This window comes from Coregonus lavaretus (assembly GCF_964263955.1).
Source record: "Coregonus lavaretus genome assembly, chromosome: 30".
NCBI classification, from domain to species: domain Eukaryota; kingdom Metazoa; phylum Chordata; class Actinopteri; order Salmoniformes; family Salmonidae; genus Coregonus; species Coregonus lavaretus.
In genome coordinates, this window is record NC_140017.1 from 32,788,650 (window position 1) to 32,811,728 (window position 23,079).

At 46.9% G+C, this 23,079-nt stretch overlaps 1 pseudogene across 1 annotated transcript in view; it reads right to left on the minus strand.

The window, feature by feature from the left end:
- LOC311106211 (calsyntenin-2-like) overlaps window positions 1-23,079 on the minus strand; it is a 141,542-nt pseudogene that overhangs the window by 15,194 nt on the left and 103,269 nt on the right. The window contains exons 8-9 of the transcript in view: window positions 7,406-7,562; window positions 5,329-5,499 (exon numbers count right to left, since the gene is read on the minus strand). The product of the transcript in view is annotated as a calsyntenin-2-like (transcript). The remainder of the gene's footprint in view (window positions 1-5,328; window positions 5,500-7,405; window positions 7,563-23,079) is intronic.

Genomic DNA, 23,079 nt, shown 5'->3' on the forward strand with positions numbered 1-23,079 from the left:
TTCTCTCTCTCCCTGTCCCTCCCCCCTCTCCCTCACACTCTCCCTGTCTCTGACTCTTTCTCTCACCCTCTCTCTTTCTCTTTCCATGTCTCTCTCTCTCTCTCCTCTCTCTCTCTCTCTCTCTCTCTCTCTCTCTCTCCATCTCTCTCTCTCTCTCTCTCTCTCTCTCTCTCTCTCTCTCTCTCTCTCTCTCTCTCTCTCTCTCTCTCTCTCTCTCTCTCTCCATCTCTCTCTCTCTCTCTCTCTCTCTCTCTCTCTCTCTCTCTCTCTCTCTCTCTCTCTCCTCTCTCTCTCTCTCCCTCTCTCTCTCTCTCTCTCAATTAAATTAAATTAAATTAAATTAAATTTCAGGGCTTTATTGGCATGGGAAACGTATGTTAACATTGCCAAAGCAAGTGAAGTAGATAGTAACTAAAGTGAAATAAAAAATAAATATTAACAGTAAACATTACACTCAGAGTTTCAAAAGAATAAAGACATTTCAAATGTCATATTATGTATATATACCGTGTTATAACAATGTGCAAATAGTTAAGTACGAATGGGAAAATAAATAAACATAAATATGGGTTGTATTTACAATGGTGTTTGTTCTTCACTGGTTGCCCTTTTCTTGTGGCAACAGGTCACAAATCTTGCAGCTGTGATGGCACACTGTGGTTTTTCACCCAGTAGATAAGGGAGTTTATCAAAATTAGGTTTGTTTCCGAATTCTTTGTGGATCGCTGTAATCTGAGGGAAATATGTGTCTCTAATATGGTCATACATTTGGCAGGAGGTTAGGAAGTGCAGCTCATTTTCCACCTCATTTTGTGGGCAGTGTGCACATAGCCTGTCTTCTCTTGAGAGCCAGGTCTGCCTACGGTGGCCTTTCTCAATAGCAAGGCTATGCTCACTGAGTCTGTACATAGTCAAAGCTTTCCTTAAGTTTGGGTCAGTCACAGTGGTCAGGTATTCTGCCACTGTGTACTCTCTGTTTAGGGCCAAATAGCATTCTAGTTTGCTCTGTTTTTTTTTGTTTGTTCTTTCCAATGTGTCAAGTAATTCTCTTTTTGTTTTCTCATGATTTGGTTGGGTCTAATTGTGTTGTTGTTGTTGTTGTCCTGGGGCTCTGTGGGGTCTGTTTGTGTTTGTGAACAGAGCCCAGGACCATCTTACTTAGGGGACTCTTCTCCAAGTTCATCTCTCTGTAGGTGATGGCTTTGTTATGGAAGGTTTGGGAATCGCTTCCTTTTAAGTGGTTATGGAATTGAACAGCTCTTTCTGGATTTTGATAATTAGCGGGTATTGGCCTAATTCTGCTCTGCATGCATTATTTGGTGTTTTACGTTGTACACGGAGGATGTTTTTGCAGAATTCTGCATGCAGAGTCTCAATTTGGTGTTTGTCCCATTTTGTGAATTCTTGGTTGGTGAGCGGACCCCAGACCTCACAACCATAAAGGGCAATGGGTTCTATAACTGATTCAAGTATTTTTAGCCAGATCCTAATTGGTATGTCAAATTTTATGTTCCTTTTGATGGCATAGAAGGCCCTTCTTGCCTTGTCTCTCAGATCGTTCACAGCTTTGTGGAAGTTACCTGTGGCGCTGATGTTTAGGCCGAGGTATGTATAGTTTTTTTGTGTGCTCTAGGGCAACGGTGTCTAGATGGAATTTGTATTTGTGGTCCTGGCAACTGGACCTTTTTTGGAACACCATTATTTTTGTCTTACTGAGATTTACTGTCAGGGCCCAGGTCTGACAGAATCTGTGCAGAAGATCTAGGTGCTGCTGTAGGCCCTCCTTGGTTGGTGACAGAAGCACCAGATCATCAGCAAACAGTAGACATTTGACTTCAGATTCTAGTAGGGTGAGGCCGGGTGCTGCAGACTGCTCTAGTGCCCTCGCCAATTCGTTGATATATATGTTGAAGAGGTGGGCTTAAACTGCATTCCTGTCTCACCCCATGGCCTGTGGAGAGAAATCTGTGTGTTTTTTGCCAATTTTAACAGCACACTTGTTGTTTGTGTACATGGATTTTATAATGTCGTTTGTTTTTCCCCCAACATCACTTTCCATCAATTTGTATAGCAGACCCTCATGCCAAATTGAGTCAAAAGCTTTTTTGAAATCAACAAAGCATGAGAAGACTTTGCCTTTGTTTTGGTTTGTTTGTTTGTCAATTAGGGTGTGCAGGGTGAATACGTGGTCTGTCGTACGGTAATTTGGTAAAAAGCCAATTTGACATTTGCTCAGTACGTTGTTTTCACTAAGGACATGAACTAGTCTGCTGTTAATGATAATGCAGAGGATTTTCCAAGGTTGCTGTTGACTCATATCCCACGGTAGTTATTGGGGTCAAATCTGTCTCCACTTTGTGGATTGGGGTGATCAGTCCTTGGTTCCAAATATTGGGAAGATGCCAGAGCTAAGGATAATGTTAAAGAGTTTAAGTATAGCCAATTGGAATTTGTATTTATTATCATTAATATTTTATCATTTCATTGAGGATACCATCAACACCACAGGCCTTTTGTGTTGGAGGGTTTGTATTTTGTCCTGTAGTTCATTCAATGTAATTGGAGAATCCAGTGGGTTCTGGTAGTCTTTAATAGTTGATTCTAAGATTGCATTTGATCATGTATATATTTTTGCTGTTTGTTCTTTGTTATAGGGCCAAAACGATTGGAGAAGTGGTTTACCCATACATCTCTGTTTTGGATAGATAGCTCTTCGTGTTGTTGTTTGTTTAGTGTTTTCCAATTTTCCCAGAAGTGGTTAGAGTCTATGGATTCTTCAATTATACTGAGCTGATTTCTGACATGCTGTTCCTTCTTTTTCCGTAGTGTATTTCTGTATTGTTTTAGTGATTCACCATAGTGAAGGCGTAGGCTCAGGTTTTCTGGGTCTCTATGTTTTTGGTTGGATAGGTTTCTCAATTTCTTTTTTAGGTTTTTGCATTCTTCATCAAACCATTTATCACTGTTGTTACTTTTCTTTGGTTTTCTGTTAGAGCTTTTTAGATTTGATAGGGAAGCTGAGAGGTCAAATATACTGTTTAGGTTTTCTACTGCCAAGTTTACAACTTCTCTATTACAGTGGAACGTTTTGTCCAGGAAGTTGTCTAGAATGGATTGAATTGCTGTTGCCTAATAGTTTTTTGGTAGGTTTCAACACTACTTTCTTCCATCTATAGCATGTCTTAATATTATTCAGTTCCTTTGGCTTTGATGCCTCATGATTGAGTATTGCTCTTTTCAAGTAGACTGTGATTTTGCTGTGGTCTGATAGGGGTGTCAGTGGGCTGACTGTGAACTCTCTGAGAGACTATTGGTTGAGGTCAGTGAAAAAGTAGTCTACAGTACTACTGCCAAGAGATGCGCTATAGGTGTACCTACCATAGGAGTCCCTCGAAGCCTACCATTGACTATGTACATACCCAGTGTGCGACAGAGCTGCAGGAGTCGTGACCCGTTTTGTGGTTATGTTGTCGTAGTTGTGCCTAGGGGGGCATATGGGGGAGGGAATGCTGTCACCTCCAGGTAGGTGTTTGTCCCCCTGTGTGCTGAGGGTGTCAGGTTCTTGTCCAGTTCTGGCATTTAGGTCGCCACAGACTAGTACATGTCCCTGGGTCTGGAATGATTGATTTCCCCCTCCAGGATGGAGAAGCTGTCTTCATTAAAGTATGGGGATTCTAGTGGGGGGATATAGGTAGCACACAGGAGGACATTTTCTCTGTTGAGATAATTTCCTTTTGAATTTCTAACCAAATGTAAAATGTTCCTGTTTTGATTAATTTAATAGAGTGAGTTAGGTCTGCTCTATACCAAATTAGCATACCCCCTGAGTCCCTTCCCTGTTTCACACCTGGTAGTTTGGTGGATGGGACTACCAGCTCTCTGTAACCTAGAGGGCAACCAGTGGGTCCGTCTCCTCTATACCATGTTTCTTGTAGGATGACAATATATATGCAATATCTGTATTCTGATTTTTATTTACAGATTCCTGCTCTTTAGGCCAAAGCCAGATGACCTCAGGCCTTGGATATTCCAGGATGAAATAGTGAAGGCTTTGTGTTCCATAAATGTCTCTCTCTCTCTCTCTCTCTCTCTCTCTCTCTCTCTCTCTCTCTCTCTCTCCCTCTCTCTCTCTCTCTCTCTCTCTCTCTCCCGCTCCCTGTCTCCCTCTCTCTCCCTGACTCTCTCTCTCACCCTCCTCTTTCTTTCTCTCTCTCTCTCGCCCTGTCTCTCCTCTCTCTCTCTCTCTCTCTCCATGTCTCTCTCTCTCTCTCCCATGTCTGTCTGTCTGTCTGTCTGTCTGTCTGTCTGTCTGTCTGTCTGTCTGTCTGTCTGTCTGTCTGTCTGTCTGTCTGTCTGTCTATCTGTCTGTCTGTCTGTCTGTCTGTCTGTCTGTCTCTCTCTATCATAAGGCCTCTCTCTCTTCCCTCTCTTCTATTTATCTCATCTCTCTCTCTCTCTCTCTCTCTCTCTCTCTCTCTCTCTCTCTCTCTGTACTTGGAGATGATCAGCTTCAGGCTTGAAGTGGGGAGGAAGAAAGATTGAGGTGGGATATAAAGGGTAGGTGAGAAAGGCAGGGGAGACTAAGTGTTTTAACATATGTTTGAATCTATACTGAACAAAAATATAAACGCAACATGTAAAGTGTTAGTCCCATGTTTAATGAGCTGAAATAAAAGATCCCAGAAATGTTCCATACGCACAAAAAGCTTATTTCTCTCAAATGTTGTGCACATATTTGTTTACATCCCTTTGCCAAAATAATCCATCCAAATGTGCAGTTTTGTCACACAACGCAATGCCACAGATGTCTCAAGTTTTGAGGGCGCGTACAATTGGCATGCTGACTGCAGGAATGTCCAACAGAGCTGTTGACAGAGAATATAATGTTAATTTCTCTACAACGTCGTTTTAGGGAATTTGGCAGTACGTCCAACTGGCTTCACAACCACAGACCACGTGTAACCACGACAGCCCAGGACCTCCACATCCAACTTCTTTACCTGCGGGATCGTCTGAGGAGGGGGGCGGTGCTGCTGAGGAGTATTTCTGTCTGTAATAAAGCCTTTTTGTGGGGAAAAACTAATTCTGATTGGCTGGCCCTGCCTAGTCATGTGAAATCCATAGATTAGGGCCTAATGAATCAATTTCAATTGACTGATTTCCTTCTATGAACTGTAACTCAGTAAAATCTTTGAATTGTTGCATGTTGCGTTTATATTTTTGTTCAGTTTATATATCAGCATTTGAATGTGTTCATGTGTCTGTGCATCTGTGTGTGGATGTGTATGTGTGTGTGTGTGTGTGTGTGTGTGTGTGTGTGTCTGTTGCCTTACCTTGATGCCCTTGCCCAGGCTCTCCAGTGAGTTGATGTCCAGTCCTTCCTTGCAGGCTGTAGACAGGAGATGACTTTCTGGCTCTCTATCTTCCCTGGCCTGATGGTCAGCCCTGACAGACTTCCCCGGAAGTACTGTGTGAACCGCGGCTTAGTCACCTCACCACCTACACACAGAGGGACAGTTCAAGAATAATAACTACATACAGTTCCACTATTATTATGTAGAACGAAAGGAAATCCGTTCAGAACCCTCAATAGCCAATGACTAAAAGTCGCTAATGAGTGACAATAGCACACAGTAATACCACTGTTAACGGCCTTCGGAAGCTTCAGGTCTCCCAGCATGCACTATAACCAGACAGGTCCTGAGTCCAGCCCCCCTGTCTCTCTCTCTGCCACTACTAATGTACTGTTACTGTACTGTCTGCGACATTACTAGGCAGATGGGCTGGTGACATGCCACTGATGCCAGCTCATTTCTCAGGGCCTCACATGCCTCACATGCTCTGGGTAGGCAGGTACTTCCCTTCAGCATGCAGTGCACGGTCTGCATGATAAACACACACAGAGAAACACAGGCACGCACATTCACACTTTCTCTAAGATAATGAAGGCTAGAAAGAACAACATCACCATTAGAGAGAGGGTAGAGAGAACAACAAACGCTGTTTCCCTACAAGACCGTGTGAACTCTGCCTTAGTGCATGCTCTCAATCCGCTGGCCTGAACAATAATCCACTGACTCTATTGACACACTCTGAACTTTTTCCATGAAACTTCTTTCTACTTTCCTTCCCTAAAATGCCAATTCTTCACACAGTTTCACATCCCCGTTCTTTCAATCCTGTCACCGCTAGCTCAGAGAAGCTATTGAGCACTTATAAAACGATCATGTAAAATGAACAAATCACGTCGCAAATTCCTTCACAGCCAGGGAGAATAATCATTATTGAGCTGTGATTACCCCAGACAGCCTGAGACAGACTCTCTAGAAGTTTGAAGCAACTTTCACTAGAGCTTGTCAGTGGAACATTGAGCTCGTCAAAAGGCGGTCGCTCGAAGCTAAAGCCTTTGAAAAGGTAATCGTCAGAGCTAATAGCTCTGTGTAAAGATAACAGGGTCGTTACTGAGGGCTTAGTTCCCTTCAGAGAGGTCTAATGGTCGCTGACTACCTTCTCTATTCAAGGTCTTCTAATCCCTTCTTCAGGGCCACACAACTCCATCTGCCATTCAACGAAAGAGAAGAAAAAAACTGCAGTAATGGCAGCTGAAAGGAGACTAAATGACCTACCCGTCTTCTCCTCACCTCAACTCCTCTCCTCCTCTCTTCTCCTCACCTCCTCTCCTCCTCTCTTCTCCTCACCTCCTCTCCTCTCCTCTCCTCCTCTCTTCCTCCTCACCTCCTCTCTCCTCTCCTCACCTCACCACACCTTTTCTCCTCTCGTCTCCTCCGGTCCTTCCACCCTGTTGAAAATGGCCTGATCTATCTCTACACATCATTTAGGGCTGTGCATCATTAGACACATTCCTACAGTCATTTCGCTAACAGTAGGCTCTACTGTGGGAGAGGTGACCTTTTATCAATTTTTAACTGGGCTTCAGGCGTTGCTGGAGACAGCTTGATTGTATCTCCACTATTCAACTTCTTTGTGCATCGACGATGGATTAAAAGCTTCCGGCAGTTAGGTTCATTCACGTTCAAAAAGCTTCCGGCAATTAGGTTCATTCACGTTCAAAAATACACATTATGCACGCAGCACTTCAAAGACAGACATTGTTATCTTTGGTCTGGAGAGAGCAGAGCTGACACTACTTGTCCAGTCGGCTTAATTGATCAACTGTCAGGCCAGATCCCCAAAAAAAGTTCTCACATCGAACCAGTCAATAGGGGGACATAACAGGGGCATTTTCATCATTATCATTTTCATCATCACCATCATCATCATCACCATCATCATCATCACCATCATCATCATCATCATCATCATCATCGTCATCATCATCATCATCATCATCATCACCATCATCATCATTGTAATTGTCATCATCACCATCATCATCACCTTGCACAGCAGGCGCCCACAGTGAGCTGTACGTCAATCTGAGAGGGGTGGATCGGCCAATCGTCTGTCACCAGGTAAGGGTCGTAGGTCACTCCGTCCACGTAGAGTGTCACCACAGGAAACTCCACGTTAATTACGTAATAGTGCCACTCCTTGTCACAGATCTGCACCGGAAAAAGACAGAGAGAGAGAGTGAGAGAGACAGAGAGAGAGAGAGCAGAGAGAGAGAGAGAAGAGAGAGAGCAAGAGAGAGAGAGAGAGAGAGAGAGAGAGAGAGAGAGAGAGAGAGATAGAGAGAGAGAGAGAGAGAGAGAGAGAGAGAGAGAGAGAGAGAGAGAGAGAGAGTGAAAGAGGGAGAGTGAAAAAGAGAAATAGTGAAGGAGAGAACGGAAGGGAGAGAAAGAGAGAGAGAGGGAGAAACTAAGCTGCACTTCCTAACCTCCTGCCAAATGCATGACCATATTAGAGACACATTTTCCCTCAGATTACACAGACCCACAAAGAATGAAAAACCACAGTGTGCCATCACAGCAGCAAGATTTGTGACCTGTTGCCACAAGAAAAGGGCAACCAGTGAAGAACAAACACCATTGTAAATACAACCCATATTTATTTTTTCCTTTTGTACTTCAACTATTTGTACATCGTTACAACACTATATATAGACATAATATGACATTCAAATGTCTTTATTCTTTGCAACTTTTGTGAGTGTAATGTTTACTGTTCATTTTTTATTGTTTATTTCACTTTTGTTATGATCTGTTTCACTTGCTTTGGCAATGTAAACATGTTTCCCATGCCAATAAAGCACTTTGAATTGAACTGAGAGAGAGAGAGAGAGAAGAGAGAGAGAGAGAGAGAGAGAGAGAGAGAGAGAGAGAGAGAGAGAGAGAGAGAGAGAGAGAGAGAGAGAGAGAGAGAGAGAGAGAGAGAGAGAGAGAGAGAGAGAGAGAGAGAGAGAGAGAGAGAGAGAGAGAGAGAGAGAGAGAGAGAGAGAGAGAGAGAGAGAGAGAGAGAGAGAGAGAGAGGAGAGAGAAGGGGAGAGAGAGAGAGAGGGAGAGAGAGGGAGAGAGAGAGAGAGGGAGAGAGAGAAGGGGAGAGATGAGAAGGGGATGTTAGATAAACATAAGCACAAGAGGCTCCATCAGCTCTTCCTTTATAAGGAGAGTATAGTTAGTGTTGTGAGGCAGATACAGTCTATCTGTCCATGCCAGTGGTTGTGGTTTAGGAGAGCTGATGGAGGTTTAATAGCTGTGCTGCAGAGTGTCTGTCTGAGGGAGGCTGAGAGCTCTGAGTGGGGCTAACGCACCCTCTAATGGTGCCCCTGCTAGGACAGCAGATGGTGAGTCGTCACCTCAGTTAGGACATGACGAGCACTGCACCAAATCTCACACATACAGAGGCTGGCAAGCGCACACTCATTCACAGAGTGGAACACACACATTTAGCGCCAACATGCATCAGTCACATAGTAGAGATAAATAGTAGAAAATAGACTTTAGCCCACTCTCCAGGGGGTACCCTGTCACTCTCCAGGGGTAACCCTGTCACTCTCCAGGGGTAACCCTGTCACTCTCCAGGGGGTAACCCTGTCACACTCTAGGGGGTAGCCCTGTCACTCTCCAGGGGGTAACCCTGTCACTCTCCAGGGGGTAACCCTGTCACTCTCCAGGGGGTAACCCTGTCACTCTCCAGGGGGTAACCCTGTCACTCTCCAGGGGTAACCCTGTCACTCTCCAGGGGGTAACCCTGTCACTCTCCAGGGGGTAACCCTGTCACTCTCCAGGGGGTAACCCTGTCACTCTCTAGGGGTAACCCTGTCACTCTCTAGGGGGTAACCCTGCCACTCTATAGGGGGTAGCCCTGTCACTCTCCAGGGGGTAACCCTGTCACTCTCTAGGGGGTAACCCTGTCATTCTCTAGGGGGTAACCCTGTCACTCTCTAGGGGGTCACTCTCTTAGGGGGCAGGGTTCGTCAACTAGTTTGTCCTCGGGCCAAATTCTTTCTGAGCTAATAGTCGGCGGGCCAGAACATAATTAGATAATAATATACACAATTAATTAGACTACACTACAAATTGAACAACATTTTTAACACATCCGACTAGTACATAATGAATTCAGTGACAATAACACAATCATTTCGATCTGATTACGCTCATAAAATCACCATGTCTCTATTCAAGTATTATTTTGTCTATTTCTCTGTGCGTTGATTGGTGGGGAAAACAGTCTACATAGCCTACTCTAGGCTACACTACTTTTTTTTACGTCAACATTCGTTCAGAACAATTAGCTTGATAGCAAGATAAAATGTTGCTCTCAAAAAGTATCAAAAGAAAGGTGGATAATGAAAATCAAAGTTTTTAGGTAATAATGGACAGAGAGCTATGCTTCATTTTACCATCTTTTCCCAATGCCAAGCTTATTTTGCAATGAGAATGTTGCTGTTTGCAAATAATTCAATTCTCAGAGGTCATTATGATTCTAAGCATGGAACTTTCAAAGTGGCCTTCCTGCCCCAGACAGAGGCCCGACGCAGAAACATTGAAGCGTTAACTGCAAGCTACACACACAGCTTTTTTGGCTGACATATTCTGTCACTTAAACGGGTTAAACCTCTAGTTACAAGGAAGAGGGAAAACAGTCGTGGACATGGTGGAAAAACTTGAGGCCTTTACTAGAAGCTTGAGTTGTTCGATTTGGACTTGTCATCTGGAAGGCTACTGCACTTCAGCACACTGAAGAAACGACAGGCAGAGGGACCAGGCCTCAGCATTATCACAGAGGTGATGGAAGATTTCATCAAGCAGCTGAGGGACAACTTCTCCACCAGATTTGAAGACTACAGCATGCCCAAGGATATCATTGCTTTTGTACGTGATCCTCTCACAGTCAGCCCAGGTGAAGAATTCTCCTCCTTGCTAAGAAAACGATACCCTCGCTGGATTGGGCCGCAATCAAACTGAGTTGATAGAATTCCAGACATGGAGCCAAATCCAAATGTGCGTTTTGGGTTGGCATGCTCAGAGAATACAGCACAATAAAGAAACTTGCATTTTATTGCTAACAATGTTTGGATCGATATACACCTGCAAGTCCTCATTTTCCTCTATGAACTCAATATAGACTCACGACAAAACTGGCTTACACATAAGTCAATCGAAGACTGCCTGCGCATCAAAATCACACCCATATTACGCAACATCCACAAGATCGTGTCCGAGGGGAAATGCAACTTTTCCCATTGAGTAAGACACTTACATACTAACATTATTGTGAATGCTTATCCAGGGATATTTAGTCTCAAGCTGACAGTATTTTCCGTTTGTTACTGTCGTTAAAGGAGCAGGCTATCCGATACAGACATTCAGACACAGACATCGCATTTGTTCTTTAAATGATTGTTTTATGTAGGATGCTACATTTTTGGCCAGTTGCAATTGTAAGTAGGACTATATATGTTTTTATCCCACTTCTATTAGGCCATATCGTTTTTTCTTGTGAAAGATGCTGTTAAGCCTCATAGTCTACCTCAGCCAGTTAAGTTATTTTATACAAGACTAGGCTCTGAAGAAATAGACTCCAATTAAGCCCTCGTGTTGTTTGTAAAGTCAAATTAAAATGAAGTTTATTGTTGAAATGACTGGTGTAGGTTTCCTCCATCTGTTGCTGTGCAACACTTGCAAATCAAGTTAGCTATATTTTCAGTACCAGGCGCTGTTCACCTCCTATTGAATGAGCTGCGGTTGCAGCTTTACGTTTCAGTACCACAGAATGGTCCGCTGCCTGCTTTATTAGTTGACTGTCTCCTGCATTCTCTCTCCTCATGATTAAGTTAAAATGTAACTTTTGCATTATTTAGGTATTGTCACGTCTCCTCCCGTTGTTCCCCTCCGAAACTCTGATTCGCCGGTCTTCTAAGCCACCGGTCTGAGCGCACCACCTCGGCAACACCGGAATGGAAACCCAACGCACCCTAATCACCTCCAGCGCACCTGCACCTCATCATCTCATCACCACCACTATTTAGCCCTGAACTGTTCAGTACTGTGTTGTGTGTGATTGTTTAGCGTCGTGTCGTTTACTCTCTCTTTGTTATTCTCTTTCTCATTGAGTAAACCTTGACCTTGTTAATTCCTGCGTCTGCGTCCTGCCTCTTCGTATATCAGTACTCGTCACAGAATCCCACACCACGAAAATGGATGCAGCAGGAGTTTCTCAGTGCCTCGACCAGCACCAGCAGCAGCTTGCCCAGTTGAACGCCACCATGCAGGAAGTGCTCCAAACTCTGCATAATCTGCCCAGCGCTCCGGTTCCACCTCAGGGAGCGGCGATTGCCCCCAATCCACCTGTTTCCGTGCTATCACCCACTTCTGCGGGAACCCTCGCCCTACCAGAGCGCTATGACGGAAAAACTACTAAATGTAGCAGCTTCCTGCTACAGGTTTCACTTTACCTGGCACGTCAGCCTGGGGCATATCCATCTGACCAAGCCAGGATAGCGCTGGTGATTTCGCTACTTAAAGGAAAGGCGCTGGATTGGGCCACGGCAGCCACGGTGATGGCGTCTTCCGGCTGGAAAGAGCGTGCTCTACGCACAGCCTTCAGGAGAGGCTTACGGGAGGACATTAAGACGGAACTCGCATGTCGGGATGACGAGCTGGACCTTGATACCCTCATCACCACATCCATCCAACTTGACGACATGTTGAGAGAGAGACGGCGTTCCCAACACCTCCCGGAGCCTCGACGCTCACCCCATCTGAGCTATGGAAGCCGCCCTACTTCCGAGTTCTCACCCATGGAGGTGGGCAGCACCCCCTACACCACCATGGACCACAGATTTCCTGGCGGCTCCCTATCTAGGTGGTATGACTCCCGTCGCCGCTCCGTGAGTGTGACGTCATCTCCTATCACAAAACCATTGTTTTTTGTTCCCATAACGGTGACTGGTTATTCCTTCTCTTCCATTTCTACTGCAATAATAGATTCCAAATCAGCGGGGAACCTTACAGATAGGGAGCTGGTCTCTGAATGGGGGTTGCCCACTGTGCCACTGCCATATCCGCTACATGTCACCTCACTGGACAATAAACCCCTTGGAACAGGCACCATTACGCACGTCACTCTCCCCATCACCATCACCATTCCCACACTACCGGAGCACCACGAGGAGCTGTCATTCCACATTGTCACGTCACCCCTTCACCGGATCATCTTGGGATTGCCCTGGCTCAGACTACACAACCCCACCATCAATTGGATCACCAAGAGGATCACAGCCTGGTCCACCTCATGCCGGAAGACCTGCCTGCCGGTGATTTGTTGTTCCACGTCAGTGGAGAGTCCGGAGTCCGCCCTCCAGCCCAACATTCCACGTGAGTGCGCAGATCTCTCCGATGTCTTCTCTTCATCAAAGGCTACGTGTCTCCCTCCTCACAGGCCCTGGGACTACGCCATTGACCTGCTGGAGGGACAACACCCCCAGAAGAGTCGCATTTACCCCCTTTCCATGGCGGAGACTGAGGCCATGGAGAAGTATGTGGCGGAGAGACCCTGAAACAGGGTTTCATCAGACGCTCTACCTCTCCTGCCTCCGCCAGCTTCTTATTCGTGGCCAAAAAAGACGGAGGACTGAGACCATGCATTGACTACAGGGGGCTGAACGCAGTCACCACCAAGTACCGGCACCCCCTCCCTCTGGTTCGGTCGGCCATCGAGCAGCTACAAGGGACCCGGTACTTTACCAAGTTGGAGCTGAGGAGTGCCTACAACCTGATCCGAATCCGGGAAGGAGATGAGTGGAAGACGGCATTCAGCACTACCTCAGGCCACTATGAATACTGCGTCATGCCCTACGGACTCGCCAACGCAACTTCTGTGTTCCAGTCCTTCGTCAATGACGTGTTCCGGGACATGCTGAGTAGACAGGTGGTGGTGTACATCGACAATATCCTGATCTATTCGGCTACGTTCGAGGAGCACGTCAGGGACGTCCGAGCTGTCCTGCTCCACCTCCGGGAACACAGCCTGTTGGTGAAGGGAGAGAAATGTGAAAATCCACCAACAGACCATGTCCTTCCTGGGATACAGGATCAGTTCTCAGGGGGTGTTCATGGAAGGAGTGAAGACGGACGCCGTCAGGTCATGGCCAGTCCCCACAACCATCAAGGGCCTACAGAGCTTCCTGGGCTTTGCCAATTTCTACCGGTGTTTCATCAGGTCCTTCAGCTCCATAGCCACCCCGCTCACCTCTCTCCTTAAGGGTGGGCCTCAGAAGCTGACCTGGAACCCTGAGGCTGACGCTGCCTTCAAGAGGCTGAAGGAGAGGTTCACCACAGCGCCCATCCTAAAACACCCAGATCCATCACGTCCATTCATCCTGGAGGTGGATGCATCGGAGGAGGGCGTGGGTGCGGTCCTCTCCCAGCGGCACGGTAAGCCAGAGAAAATGTATTCCTGTGCCTTTTTCTCTAAAAAGCAGAGAGGAACTATGGAGTTGGAGACAGGGAGCTGTTGGCGGTGGTCCTCGCTCTGGAGGAATGGAGACACTGGCTGGAGGGCACAGTCCATCCATTCCGGGTTCTTACTGACCACCGGAATTTGGAGCACATACGGGCAGCGAAACGGATGAACTCTCGTCAAGCCAGGTGGGCCCAATTTCTTACTCGCTTTCAATTCATTCTGTCCTACCGCCCAGGATCCCAGAATGTGAAAGCCGACGCACTCTCCAGGATGCACCATACCGGAGAAAGGAAGGATCTGGGGGGGTCCTATCCTGCCCTCATCTCTCATCGGTGCACCTGTGGTTTGGGATGTGGACGAAGACATCCGCCTGGCAGCTCAGGAGGACCCAGCGCCTGCCAACGACCCTCCGGGGCGCGTGTATGTACCCGCCAGTGTCCGTGACCGCCTGCTGATCTGGGCGCACACCACCCTTACGGCAGGTCACTCTGGTATTACGCGCACCCTGCATTCTCTAGCCCCAAAATACTGGTGCCTTCTACCTTGGCTTCTGATGTCTCCCGCTATGTCAACTCCTATTCCGTATGTGCCCAAATGAAGACACCTCTCCCAGTGCCTCAGCGACCTTGGTCACACATGTCCATAGACTTTGTCACTGACCTTCCACGTTCTGATGGCTTCACCACAGTCATGGTGGTCGTGGATCGGTTCTCTAAATCATGCCGTTTTTTGCCACTAACTGGTCTTCCTTCTGCTCTCCAGGTCGCTGAGGTCCTGTTCCAACAGGTCTTCCGGCATTATGGACTTCCGGAGGACATCGTCTCGGACCGTGGCCCCCAATTCACCTCCCGAGTGTGGAAGGCTTTCCTGGAGAAGATCGGGGCCACGGCCAGCCTCTCCTCCGGGTATAGGCCTCAGTCGAATGGGCAGGTGGAGCGCATGAACCAGGAGCTGGGGAGGTTTCTTCGTTGCCACTGTCAGGACCGGCAGGGTGAGTGGGCGAGGTTTCTTCCCTGGGCAGAATATGCCCAGAACTCCCTCGTTCACTCCTCCACGGGGCTCACTTCCTTACAGTGCGTCCTGGGGTACCAGCTGGCCCTGGCCCCATGGACACCCAGCTAGACTGATGCGCCCGCTGTCGACGAGTGGTTCCACAGGGCCGGACAGGTCTGGGACGCCGCCCATGTCCATCTCCAGAGGGCCATTCGTCGGCAGAAAGACCAAGCCAACCGCCACCACAGTGAGACCCCTGTATTCCAGCCTGGTGATCGTGTCTGGCTGTCCACAAAAAACTCCCTCTCCGCCTGCCCTGCAAGAAACTGAGCCCCCGGTTTGTGGGGCCGTTTAAGGTCCTCCGGTGGATAAATGAGGTATCATCCCGGCTGCTCCTTCCCCCTCACTACCGTGTCTCATCCACTTTTCATGTGTCTCTCCTCAGGACGGTGGTTCCTGGTCCTCTGGCAGATGCCGTCCCCCGGGGTACGCCTCCTCCGCCCCTGGACATTGACGGGAGTCCGGCATATGCGGTGAGGGACCTGCTGGACTCCAGGTTCCGTGGGGGACGGCTCCATTACCTGGTGGAGTGGGAAGGGTATGGTCCTGAGTAGAGGAGCTGGGTTCCGGCTGAGGACGTTCTGGACCCCAACCTAATTCGGGACTTCCACTGTCGCCGCCCTGACTGGCCCGCTCATCATCTCATCACCACCCCTATTTAGCCCTGGACTGTTCAGTACTGTGTTGTGTGTGAGTGTTTAGCGTTGTGTCGTTTACTCTCTCTTTGTTATTCTCTTTCTCATTAAGTAAACCTTGACCTTGTTAATTCCTGCGTCTGCGTCTTGCCGCTTCGTATATCAGTACTCATCACAGGACTTCCTTCTTGGGACATTGCATGTGGGAGTTTTTGTATCTCGGGTCCGAGATTTCTTTATTATTATAATTTATTTAAATGAAAAAATATTCATAATTAATTTGGGGTCCTTTGGGAGGCCAAACAATATTGCTGGCGGGCCAGATTTGGCCAGCGGGCCGCCAGTTGGGGAACCCTCGAGGGGGTAACCCTGCCACTCTCTAGGGAGTAGCCATGTCACTCTCTAGGGGGTAACCCTGTCACTCTCTAGGGGGTAACCCTGCCACTCTTTAGGGGGTAACCCTGCCAATCTCTAGGGGGTAACCCTGCCACTCTCTAGGGGGTAACCCTGCCACTCTTTAGGGGGTAACCCTGCCACTCTCTAGGGGGTAACCCTGCCACTCTATAGGGGGTAACCCTGTCACTCTCTAGGGGGTAACCCTGCCACTCTGTTTGGGATATCACTGCTCTCCCGACAGTTGCTGGAGGCGTTGGAGACTTCAAAGGTCTTCTCCGCCACGCCCTGCTCGTTTGAACCTGTCTGTCTCTGGCTGGGAGGGTAAAGGAGGGTTAGTACCCTGCAGCTCCATACAGTACGCTATGGGACTGACTGACAAGCCACGCTTTCACTCCACAGGACCCAGGCCTACGGGCCTACAGGCTACAGCCAGCCTTCTCCAGCAGCCCCTCCATGCACACTTCTCATGTGTCCTCTCTTGCCCCCTCTATCTCTCTTCCCTACCCTTTCTCTCTCTTCATATTCCTGCATCATCTTGCTCTCTCTCTTGCTTTCTCCTCCCTCTCTCATTCTGCATGTTTCGTTTGACTCCCCCCCCCCCCGCGCCCCTCTCTCTCTCTCTCTCTTTCTCTCTCTCATCCTCTCACTCTCCCTGGGGCCACCCGTTACCCTAGTTGTAGTTCAGTACAATTGCTCTCTGGCAGACAGACACAGCCTTGCACTACTGCCCTGCTCTACTGCTCTTTGATCTGCTGTCAGGCTTATCCTGTGATAACTTGTAGCATTAGCCTGGATGAGTTAGCATAGGATATAGCCCTATTGTCTACTGCATTCTGTCTGGACATGCAGCAGCCAGTGTAAACTGTCATGGGTTTCTGCCCACATCCTGGGTTTCTGCCAATTTTACTCTCATATAATGATTTCAATAATCTACATGACGTCCCACTGGTGTCTACGGTGAGAGAAATACGTCTTGCTCCATTGTGGTTCTGTGATATGAACATCACCTTATTGTGGCTATCCAGAGCACAACTGTTAATGAGATAGCTATTGTATAAGGCAAGTAAAGATTTGGCCCAAATTGTACTAATTGGAAGATTTCACAGCTGCTGGCCATGTTGTAGCCTACCAGTGTATTCAGAGATACTGCATTGGTACTTAAGCCTTAGATGAACAAGTCTGTGTGAAATATTCAGTGGTGCTGGGACTGGTGCTGTTAATATGCTGCAAAGGATAAGACAGGGTCTGGAATGTAGACTAGAAACTTTCATAAGAACATATACACAGCTTGGCAGCACCCCTATTGTTGAATATTTCAAAGCGTGGGGCTCACGGGAGAGTGGTGTGACTGGTGGATGACTTCCTCCAGACTTCAAAGGGGATGTGGCAGTGCCCAGGAGACCCTGACTCTGCTGGGGGTGGGCAGGCGCTGAAGCTGCCTGCTGCTGGAGAGACCTCCAGAGGGGAAGGAGGAATAAACAAGATTTGAGCCACTCTGTTTTTCCATACAGTACCACCATCACACAGCAGCTAGCTGACGCAACGGTACAACAAGGAGGACTAGACTATCTCTGTCAGTGTTGGTATACTTCTCAGTGTTGGTATATTTCTCAGTTGGTATCGCTCTCAGTCTTGGTATGTCTCTCAGTGTGTCTTGGTATGTCTCTCAGTGTTGGTATATCTCTCAGTGCTGGTATGTTTCTCAGTGTTGGTATGTTTCTCAGTGTTGGTATGTTTCTCAGTGTTGGTATCGCTCTCAGTGTTGGTATCTCTCTCAGTGTTGGTATGTCTCTCAGTATTGGTATGTTTCTCAGTGTTGGTATGTCTCTCAGTGTTGGTATGTTTCTCAGTGTTGGTATGTTTCTCAGTGTTGGTATGTTTCTCAGTGTTGGTATCGCTCTCAGTGTTGGTATCTCTCTCAGTGTTGGTATGTCTCTCAGTGTTGGTATGTCTCTCAGCGTTGGTATGTTTCTCAATGTTGGTATGTTTCTCAGTGTTGGTATGTTTCTCAGTGTTGGTATCGCTCTCAGTGTTGGTATCTCTCTCAGTGTTGGTATGTTTCTCAGTGTTGGTATGTTTCTCAGTGTTGGTATCTCTCGCAGTGCTGGTATGTTTCTCAGTGTTGGTATCTCTCGCAGTGTTGGTATGTCTCGCAGTGTTGGTATGCTTCTCAGTTGGAATGTTTCTCAGTCTTGGTATGTTTCTCAGTCTTGGTATGTTTCTCAGTGTTGGTATGTTTCTCAGTGTTGGTATCGCTCTCAGTGTTGGTATCTCTCTCAGTGTTGGTATGTCTCTCAGTATTGGTATGTTTCTCAGTGTTGGTATGTCTCTCAGTGTTGGTATGTTTCTCAGTGTTGGTATGTTTCTCAGTGTTGGTATGTTTCTCAGTGTTGGTATCGCTCTCAGTGTTGGTATCTCTCTCAGTGTTGGTATGTCTCTCAGTGTTGGTATGTCTCTCAGCGTTGGTATGTTTCTCAATGTTGGTATGTTTCTCAGTGTTGGTATGCTTCTCAGTTGGAATGTTTCTCAGTCTTGGTATGTTTCTCAGTCTTGGTATGTTTCTCAGTCTTGGTATGTCTCTCAGTGTTGGTATCTCTCGCAGTGTTGGTATTTCTCTCAGTGTTGGTATGTTTCTCAGTGTTGGTATCGCTCTCAGTGTTGGTATCTCTCTCAGTGTTGGTATGTTTCTCAGTGTTGGTATCGCTCTCAGTGTTGGTATATCTCTCAGTGTTGGTATGTCTCTCAGTGTTGGTATGTCTCTCAGTGTTGGTATCTCTCGCAGTGTTGGTATGTTTCTCAGTTGGTATGTTTCTCAGTCTTGGTATGTTTCTCAGTTTTGGTATCTCTCTCAGTGTTGGGATCTCTCACAGTGTTGGTATCTCTCTCAGTGTTGGTATCTCTCGCAGTCTTGGTCTTTCTCTCAGTGTTGGTATTTCGCTCAGTGTTGGTATGTTTCTCAGTGTTGGTATGTTTCTCAATATTGGCATGTTTCTCAGTGTTGGTATGTTTCTCAGCGTTGGCATCTCTCTCAGACAAGCTAAATTACTTCTATGCTCGCTTCGAGGCAAGCAACACTGAAGCATGCATGAGAGTGCAGTGCTTTGTTTGGTGAGCAGCCAGCTGGAGAGAGATAGAGCAAATCAGAGTGAGGGAAAGCACTACCCAGAGAGGGACAGGAGACTGGCTGCTATGGCAGGAAGAGACAATCAGAGTGAGGGAAAGCACTACCCAGAGAGGGACAGGAGACTGGCTGCTATGGCAGGAAGAGACAATCAGAGTGAGGGAAAGCACTACCCAGAGAGGGACAAGAGACTGGCTGCTATGGCAGGAACAGACAATCAGAGTGAGGGAAAGCACTACCCAGAGAGGGACAAGAGACTGGCTGCTATGTCAGGAAGAGACAATCAGAGTGAGGGAAAGCACTACCCAGAGAGGGACAAGAGACTGGCTGCTATGGCAGGAAGAGACAATCAGAGTGAGGGAAAGCACTACCCAGAGAGGGACAGGAGGAGCTACTCTAGCTCAGGGAACAGCTATCAAGCATAGCCACTGGTTCACAGCTACAGGCTATACAGGAGTTATGCCACAGGGCAAAAGGTGTGTGTCTGTGTGATTGTGTGTGTGTGATTGTGTGTGTATGCGTGTGTGTCTGTGTCTGTGTGTGTGTCTGTGTGTGTGTCTGTGTCTGTGTGTGTGTGTGTGTGTGTGTGTGTGCGTGTGCGTGTGCGTCTGTGTGTGTGTTATTTAATCATATATGTATGTGGTTGAGAGAGAGCGAGTGGGGACAAGGGAGTGGAGCAGATATTTGGATGCAACAGCACACCCACTGGTTGAATCAACGTTGTTTCCACGTCATTTCAACAACAAAATTCAATGTGATGACGTTGAATCAACATGGAAAACTGATTGGATTTGCAAAAAGTCATCAACGTAAGGGAATTTCATTTTTTTAAACCTAAATCCAATGAAATTGTGACATTATTTGTTGATTTCACATTGAATTCACATTAGTTGACAACCAATACCTAGACGTTGAACTGACTTCTATGCCGAGTGGCACAATCAACAAGAAGTGTAACTTCAAAACAAACTTTGCAATTCCCAAATCCCGCCATGTCTCTACCCGTCATGCAAAATGATAGACAGAAGAAATGAAACAAGTAAATAGAAATAAAAGGGCGGGGTAGAAAGATAGAGAGGGGGAGAGAGAAGAGAGAGAACAACAACAGTGGGCCTACTCAATTGGACAGTGTGACAGAGAAAGAGACAGAGAGAGGGAGGAAGAGAGGGAGAGAAGGAGGGAGGGAGGGAAACAGAGAGAGAGCAGCTGAAACATTGCACATCAAAGACCCCTTGTCATCTCCTGGGCCCACCATGGTATGGAGAAAACAAAACCACGCTCTTCCTCTCCTCTCCTCTCCTCTCCTCTCCTCTCCTCTCCTCTCCTCTCCTCTCCTCTCCTCTCCTCTCCTCTCCTCTCCTCTCCTCTCCTCTCCTCTCCTCTCCTCTCCTCACTGTCTTCTCTCGCTCCCTCTTTCTTCCTCCTCTCTATTAGTGTCTACTACAGTCCTTTGGAGTTGAAAGTCTTAAAAGGGACAGACCTCCTCCACGCCTCTCCCCTTCTCGCTTCAAAGACCAGATAGAGAGAGAGGGGGAGAGAGCAGGAAAATTAGGAGATGAAGATGCAATGGGATGATAAGTGGAGGGCAGTGGCAGACTAAGAAAATGAATACTGGAAGGCCTGAGACAGACAGAAAAGGGCAAGCTAGTGGGAGAGAGTCATGAAAGGGGGACAGAGATAGGAAATGGGATACAATAGAGAGAGAGAGGAGAAAGACAGGATCAAACACAAGGCTATTATCTGGAGAGGAGAGGAGAGAGGAGAGAGGAGAGGAGAGGAGAGGAGAGGAGAGGAGAGGAGAGGAGAGGAGAGGAGAGGAGAGGAGAGGAGAGGAGGAGAGGAGAGGAGAGGAGAGGAGAGGAGAGAGGAGAGAGGAGAGGAGAGAGGAGAGGTGAAAAGAGGAGAGGAAAGAAATTAAGTCTGGAGGGAAGAACAGAGTAGAGAAGAGGAGATGGAGAGGAAGGATGGAGGGGGCGAGGAGACGAGGAAGGATGGAGGGCAAGGAAGCCATGTTTGTGAAGGGTTTCACACAGTGATTGATGAGCCATGAGAACAAGGTGACTTCAAGGAGGAGTTGAGAAACAAGAGAAGGAGAGAATGAGAATGAGAGGTAGTGTGGGAGCAATGAAACCCATCTCTCCGCCCACCATGAGATTGAATCGCTTGCAAGAGGAGAACAAAGCAAATGAAAAAGAAAACTAATGCATTCAGAAGAAGGGAACGGAGGAAAGGAAAGAAGAGAGCGGTCACCTTGTGAATAGCAACTATAGCTCTTTCTCTGTTAGTTCTCATTCTCTACTTCTCTTTCAACATACAACCACAACATGAACATATACAGCCATCCATCTTCACTGTAAATCAAGGCTCTAAGCCAATCTTATCTCCTATAGGCTTAGTATTGGTCATCTTCAGTGGAGTTGTGGTTGGAGCAAGACACAAAACACAATTGTGAGTAAGTGTGAATAAAAATTAGAATGAAAACTGTGAGACAGTGTATATGAGTGTGTGGGAATAAATGTTTATGAGAGAGAAAGAGCATAGAGAAGAGAGAGACAGAGAGAGAAAACAAATGAGAGAGGGCGAGCGAGTAAGTCAGTGAGAGAGGGCAACTGTGTGCCTGAGCGACAGTAAAGAGACAGCAAAGCGATGGCTGTGACTGTGACTAGATGGACGGACAGACGGTGTGCTTCCTGCCTGCCGGTCTGTCAGCCTGCCTCCCTGCCTGCATGGCTGAATTTGTTTGAAGGTGACTATGAATTACTGGCTGCATGGCAGAAAAATACTAATTAGAGTAGCAATTACAGTGTGCTCCCACAGGGGACAGAGAGTCAACAGCACAATGAACTCTCCAGCGCCTGCTAATTCAGTTGTGACGTTAGAGTGGGCGGCTGACTGTCTAACCACCACACCAGCAGAATGGGAGTAGGAGGGAGCAGACTCTCTCCCAGCCTCCCTGACTCCCTCTCTTTACCCTGACTGGTCACACTGGTCTGGAACACACTCAGAGAGACATGCAGGGAGGAAGGGAGGGAGAGACATGGTGGTTGGGAACTTGAATGGAAGGGGATAGGCTGCAAGGTAAAATGACGATGAAATTGAGGAAATACAGTGCATTCGGAAAGTATTCAGACTCCTTGACTTTTTCCACATTTTGTACCTTACAGCCTTATTATAAAATGGATTAAATTGTTTGCATCAATCTACACACAATTTTTATTTTTATTTTTTTATTTCACCTTTATTTAACCAGGTAAGCCAGTTGAGAACAGGTTCTCATTTACAACTGCGACCTGGCCAAGATAAAGCAAAGTAGTGCAATAAAAACAACACAGAGTTACATATGGGGTAAAAAACATAAAGTCAGAAATAAAACAGAAAATATATATACAGTGTGTGCAAATGTAGCAAGTTATGGAGGTAAGGCAATAAATAGGCTATAGTGCAGAATAATTACAATAGTATTAACACTGGAATGCTAGATGTGCAAGAGATTATGTGCAAATAGAGATACTGGGGTGCAAAAGAGCAAAATAAATAACAATATAGGGATGAGGTAGTTGGGTGGGCTAATTTCAGATGGGCTGTGTACAGGTGCAGTGATCGGTAAGGTGCTCTGACAACTGATGCTTAAAGTTATTGAGGGAGATAAGAGTCTCCAGCTTCAGAGATTTTTGCAATTCGTTCCAGTCATTGGCAGCAGAGAACTGGAAGGAATGGCGGCCAAAGGAGGTGTTGGCTTTGGGAATGACCAGTGAGATATACCTGCTGGAGCGCAGACTACGGGTGGGTGCTGCTATGGTGACCAATGAGCTAAGATAAGGCAGGGATTTGCCTAGCAGTGATTTATAGATGGCCTGGAGCCAGTGGGTTTGACGACGAACATGTAGTGAGGACCAGCCAACAAGAGCGTACAGGTCACAGTGGTGGGTAGTGTATGGGGCTTTGGAGACAAAACGGATGGCACTGTGATAGACTACATCCAATTTGCTGAGTAGAGTGTTGGAG